This window comes from Corvus brachyrhynchos, unplaced genomic scaffold (assembly GCF_000691975.1).
Source record: "Corvus brachyrhynchos isolate BGI_N302 unplaced genomic scaffold, ASM69197v1 scaffold14, whole genome shotgun sequence".
Lineage (NCBI taxonomy): Eukaryota > Metazoa > Chordata > Aves > Passeriformes > Corvidae > Corvus > Corvus brachyrhynchos.
Genome location: NW_008239110.1, coordinates 7,267,806 through 7,273,805, shown reverse-complemented (window position 1 = coordinate 7,273,805; position 6,000 = coordinate 7,267,806). Strand labels below are relative to the sequence as shown.

The 6,000-nt window shown below is 42.4% G+C and overlaps 1 long non-coding RNA gene across 2 annotated transcripts in view; it reads right to left on the bottom strand.

Annotated features, from left to right (window-relative positions):
- Window positions 1–260: 260 nt before the first annotated feature.
- Window positions 261–6,000, bottom strand: part of LOC108448014 — a 29,375-nt gene continuing 23,635 nt past the window's right edge. Inside the window, exons 2-3 of one of the 2 annotated variants that reach the window (XR_001863771.1) lie at window positions 1,491–1,580; window positions 261–1,080 (exon numbers count right to left, since the gene is read on the bottom strand). This is a non-coding gene — a long non-coding RNA (uncharacterized LOC108448014). Of the gene's footprint in view, window positions 1,581–6,000 lie in introns of both variants that reach the window. The other variant, XR_001863770.1, reaches the window with a different exon arrangement.

The window sequence follows — 6,000 nt, the reverse complement described above, 5'->3', positions numbered from 1 at the left end:
GGCTGGCACAAGCCCACGGCACAGCTGGCAGAAGTCACTCGGTGTGACCTGCTGTTGTTGCCAGTTTAGGGACGCTACACAGACACGGGGCCCGGTATAGACAGGAGACGGTTTTTATTCTGTGCAGGGCGCAAGGTGGAAGTTTTACACAAATCAAGCACTCAAGATTCTCAAAAATTTACAGAATCACTGAATCGATTACCTTGGAAAAGACCTCTGCTATAATCGAGTCCAACCTATGACTGAACACCACCATGTCAACTAAACCATGGCACTAAGTGCCACATCCAGTCTTTCCTTAAACACCTCCAAGGGACAGTGACTCCACCACCTCCATGAGCAGTCCATTTCAATTACACTAAATACACAGCAAACAAATCACAGTTCATTGGCGAATTCTCCTATTAATTAGTATTTTTCCTTCTATTGGTTTAATGATTCTCTTGCTTCTTACGGTAATTAGTCCTCATGCTCAATCTTTCTCTTCTTTTGAGTTGGTGGGTTTCTTGAGTTGGCGGTCACTGGTAGTTGAGTCTCGGTGGTGGCTGGAATCAAGAGGCTGTGAACTGGCTCTGATTTCCTGCATTATAAAGGGCACAGGACCTGTGGCCAGACAGGTGACAAGAGATGTAGCAAGTGACAATAGACAGACAGATGATACAGCAGGAGCTGACAAGTCACAGGATGACCCCAGATGATTAGATGAAATCCCAGGTGGTCCTTTATTCAGGGTCACTCCTTTAAAGCTATGGTGCCGGTTTCAATGATAAGGCAAGACTCTTTCCTAACCCCCTTCTCATTCTCTGTAACTCTCTGGGCGAATTGTTAGCTGTTTCTGACTCTTGGAGTGTCAGCATCATTGTGATACCTTCTCTGTGAGCTCAGATTTACAGGTTCAAAATGGAGACATTGAAAGTTTTCCACAGTCAAAACTGGGCTCAGACACAGTGCAGGAGCAGCCACAAACTCGTGTCCTGTCCATGGGTCACTCTGGTCAGGCAGTGAAGGTTAGATTGCTCACCTTAGTGGTTCCCTGGCAGGGTAGAAGTGCTGTCGCATCTCCTGCTTGCCTCCTGTTCTCTGGAAGGCCAAAAGATTAACATTTCCACATTGGCTGCAGCAAAGCAGCAAATGGGCCCCACAGCCTACATGGCTTTGTTGGAGTGGCACAAAGGGGTCACTTGCAGTGACTTCCCCAGGCTGCCTCCTGGCAAGGTCCCACCAAAAATGTATCCCCCTCCAGGTTTCAGGATCCTGTTGGCCAGGTGCACCGGAGGCTCGCTGAATAGCTCCCTTGCGTGCCTCCTGCTATTGCAATAGGTAATGCGATCACAGCCTGTATCAGAAAATCTCCAGACATGTAACAACAACAAAGACAGGCCTTTTGTGGCAAGTGGGTTGTTCATGACTGACAAGGACAGTCTTTGTTCGCTATCTCTGAATGCATTTTGAAATTTATCTAAAAACTGCTGTAGGAGGGTCATTGTTACCTCGTTGTGAATAATAGAAAAAGACAACAAATACAGCTCCATCTGACCAAGCTTCTTCCTTTGTTCTTTTATTACATACTTCAGATATATCTGAAAGCACAAATAAATTCATCTTGTACATATATTTATATGTAAATATATATATATCTTACTAGCTTGAAGTTCCTTTTACTAATCGCTTGCTAATGTAACTTTTACTTTTTCATGTTTGCTACACAAGAACCCTATGGATATTTTAAATTTAATTTGTCTTTCTGATTTTTATTATAAGCTTTGTTATGCCCCTCTCTTCTAGAAAAATACCCTCTTCCAGTTCCTTTTTTGATTCTGACAGGCATTACAATAGCAGTAAAAAGATCTCAGTGTGTAACACTACCGGGTTTACATAACACATGCCATTATCTCTGCCAGCTTCTACTTTATCTCTAATTATTAGACATCTAGTCCTCTTTCTTTTGCAGCCAAGTTCAACACCTCATAAGTAATGAAAACCTTGTTATTATTGTACCCTCTCTTCTTTGTATATTCTTCTTTAAAAGCCAAAAGAATGTGTGTGTGCATGTGCCATGTATGCTATTTTCAGATCATTCACAGTTAGCTCATTTTCTGTTACTTTCTTCTGAATCTTTCTTTTATTGAAATAATACAGGGGAAGTTTCACAGAAAAATGTGTAGATCTGTTTCCTGGTAAACCCAGTTTGAATTTCTTTTTACTGTTATCTCATCATTCTTTAAACAATTTTTCAATCCACCCGGTTAAACCCACTAAGCCTCCTTTCTTTAATCGTTTTCATATGCACATTATTTTTCCTCTCTGCTTTCTAGGTCATCAAATTGAAAAGTTAAATTTTATTCATTTTCTGAGCTTTAGCAATTACAGCAAATATTTCTTTTGTGATGTCTCTGCTGTGTCTCAACTGGTACAACTTTCTCACTTAAATCCTTTCTCTCCTGTGCTTTTTATTGAACGAATTCTCTCAGCACCTCTTTTAAATGTAGGTACATAATTAAATCTTGTTTGCAGTAACAGTGCTTTAGGATGGAAATATCATCAAAACCTATAAACTGACTTGGTCTAGGTAAGCTAGTATTTGCTGAAGTGATTGCTAAGGTAAAAGCAGTGTGTTCTGAACATTTCTGCCTAACTAATGAAAAAATACAAAGTATTCAATTATGTCATATTCATTCAAATTACTTTTTAAAAAAAATTTTGTTTGATTTGAAAATCACAAAAGGGATTTTGTGCTGGTATCCAGTCTCAGATTTTGGTCTGGCTAACTTAAATCTGTCTAGAGATGAAACTTAACCTGAATATCCTAACATACCAGGGCTATATTTCAATGCAATTCAGAATTAGTTAACAGTGTTAAGCACTTTGCCCAGCAAGTGTTCACTGATCACATTTGCTGCTTCTAGTTTCTGACCTGTAAAAGCAGCCTCCAGTGCCACTTGAGCAGCACAAGTGGCAATGCAGCCCCCATTTGTTCATATTCCTTTCCTCTTTTTCAAAACTAAACAACAGTTGCACTGCCAGTCTGGACAAAAATCTTCCTGTCATATTCAGCCTTGCACAAACCATCTGACACGTGCTGGTTAACAAGCTCTGTTTTGTATCACTTGTAGATCATTACAAAGGCAAGTGGAGCAGTTCATTTTACAGCAACCCCTATACCAAGCGGCCTAATAAGTTTTGGTAAAATAAGTTTATGAAGATCTCCATTACATGCAGCAGGGAAATGTGTGGTGACTAGTTGGTGGGTTAATGGAGAGCAGTGTACGCTGTTTATCTTAAGTAAGGCTCTTGGCTGTCTCCCATTACACCCTGACAGACAAACTGATGGAGCATGGGCTATTAGGATGGATATTGAGCTGCACTGAAATTTGGCAGAACTGCAGAGTTCAAGGGATTGAGATTGGCTGCACAAAATGCAGCTGGGGACCACTCATCCTCAGGGTTTGCCCTCAGCAAGTTTACAGATGATGTGAAACTGGGTGGAGTGACTGGTACATCGGATGGTTGTGCTGCCATTCAGAGGGACCTGAACAGGCTGGAGACCTGGGCCAAGAGGGATCTCAAGAAGTACAACAAAGGGAAATGTGAAGTGAAGTCCTGCACCTAGAGAGGAATAACCCCATGCACCAGTACATGCCGGGGACCAACTGGCTGGAAAGGAGCTTGGCAGAAAAGAACGTGGGGATCCCAGCTGACGTTAGTTGAACCAGCAGTGTGCCCTTGCTGCACAGGTGGCCACCAGCCTCTTGGGCTGCATTAGGAAAAGCACTGCCAGCAAGTAGACAGAAGTGATGCTTTCCTTCTACACAGCATCAGTGAGACCACAACTGCAGCACTGGATCCAGTCATGGTGTTCCCAGTACAACAGCGACATACTGGAGTCTAGAGAAGGGCCACTAAGATGACTAAGGGACTGGAGCATCTTTAGTATGAGGAAAGGCTGAGACGGCTGGGACTGTTCAGCCTGGAGAGGAGAAGGCTCTGGTGGGTACTTATCCATGTGTATAAATAGCTGAAGGAAGGGGGCAAAGAAGATGGAGACAGACTTCTTGGTGGTGCCCAGTGAAATAACAAGAGGAAGAAGGCACAAATTGAAATACAGGAAACTCCATTTAAACATAAAACCAAATTTCTGTGATGAGAGTGGTCAAACACTAAAACAGGCTGTTCATAGAGCTTGTATGGTCTCCATCTTTGGGAGTATTAAAAATCTGGTTGAAAAAATCCCCGATCAACCTACTCCAGTTAACTGCTTTGAGCAAGGGGGTTGGACTAGGTGGTCTCCAGGGTTTTTTTCAAACCTTAAATATTCTGTGATAGATGTAAATTTTTAAAAATTTCTTAAAATCTTATTCAGATTTGGCTGAAATTTTAGATTTTGGAAATTGCCATAATCAATCTCTAGCTTGCATTGCTTAGTGTAGTTTGACCACTGCATCCTCCAAACTCTGCCCCTTACCCTCTCTCTGACCAGCTACTGATTCCCTCCATGCTCAGTGCTCAACCCTCCAGCCAAAAGCTGAGACTTCCCAGTGAAGTTGCACTAGCTTCCCAAGTGAAATATCCTTCAGTTGTACCCATGTTTGTGCTGACACACAGCATGCAAAGACTTCTTCTACCAGCTAACTAAGCATTGTCAGCAACCTACCAGCTTCACACCCACTACGTAATTGTCCCTACATCAGTGATTGCTTTCATTGATTTCCTGATATTTCTGCTGCCTCTGCCAGTGGCTGGAAATCCCTGGCATGTTAGTGAAATGCCTGCTTTTCCTCTGCCTTTTGACACAGCTAGACGGACAGAACTCCACATGACTTTGGTTTAAGACCCAAATTTCTTCAGGCCAGGCAGGAAGAAATATTGGAGAAACAGCCTTTTTAGAGGAATAAATAGATTTGGAAGAAAAATGGGAAGGTCATTGAATGTTGCAATCCAATGCAGAGCCTATAAAACTGAGTTAAGAACCAGTGAAGGGTGAAAAAGAAAGGGCATTTTTTTTTCTCAGAAGATACAACCTTCAGTTTAGTGGTTCAAGGTGTTTCTTTTATGAGCGTTTTGTTGTGCAAAACTTACGATGGCTGTGCATTCATTATGAAGCATACTGAGCTCAGACACTGTGCTTAAAATTCACAGAAGCCTGTGGTGAAGAATACCAAGAACTGACTAAATTGGAAGGGATTTTTGGGCACAGAGATGTGGATAAAGTCAAAACTGTTGAGATACAGAACCCATTAGGGAGCTCACTGAATACACATAGCTGATTGAGTAAGGGGATTCACTGAATAGAGCTGGTGCATTAACAGGGTGATCTTATTTACTTTCTCAAGGTATCTACATCAGCATTCCTTGTGTTTCCACCAAACAGATTCTCCTGTCAAGTTTTATCTGGTGGGAGGGCATATTAAGAGTACTGAATTGTTAGTTTTCAGCAAAAGTTCAAAAGTCATAGGATCATAGAATGGTTTGGGTTGGAAGGGACCTTAAACATCATATAGTTCCAACCCCGTGCAATGGACAGGGGCACCTTCCACTAGACCAGGTTGTTCCAAGCCCCATCCAACCTGGCCTTGAACACTGCCAGGGATGGGGCATCCACAACTTCTCTGGGCAACCTGTTCCAGGTCTCACCATCCTCACAGTAAAGATTTTTTTCCTAATATCTAATCTAAACCTTTTCTCTTCCAGTTTAAAGCCATTCCCCCTTATCCTGTCATGACATGCCCTTGTAAAAAGTCCCTATCCAGATCTCTTGTAGCCCCTTTTAGGTACTGTAAAGTGCTGTAAGGTCTCCCCAGAGCCTTCTCTTCTACTGGCTGAACAACCCCAACTCTCTTAGCCTGTTTTCATGTACGCAGAGGCTGCCTGCAGACCACAGGTGCTGCAGGTCGATAACATGTCAGACTCATTGTTTGGAACTTGCCTTGCACATGTGGTTATGCAGAAGTCCAGCAGGTTCTGTTCCTACATATGGTCTCTAAGCTCTGTGTGTCTTCCATA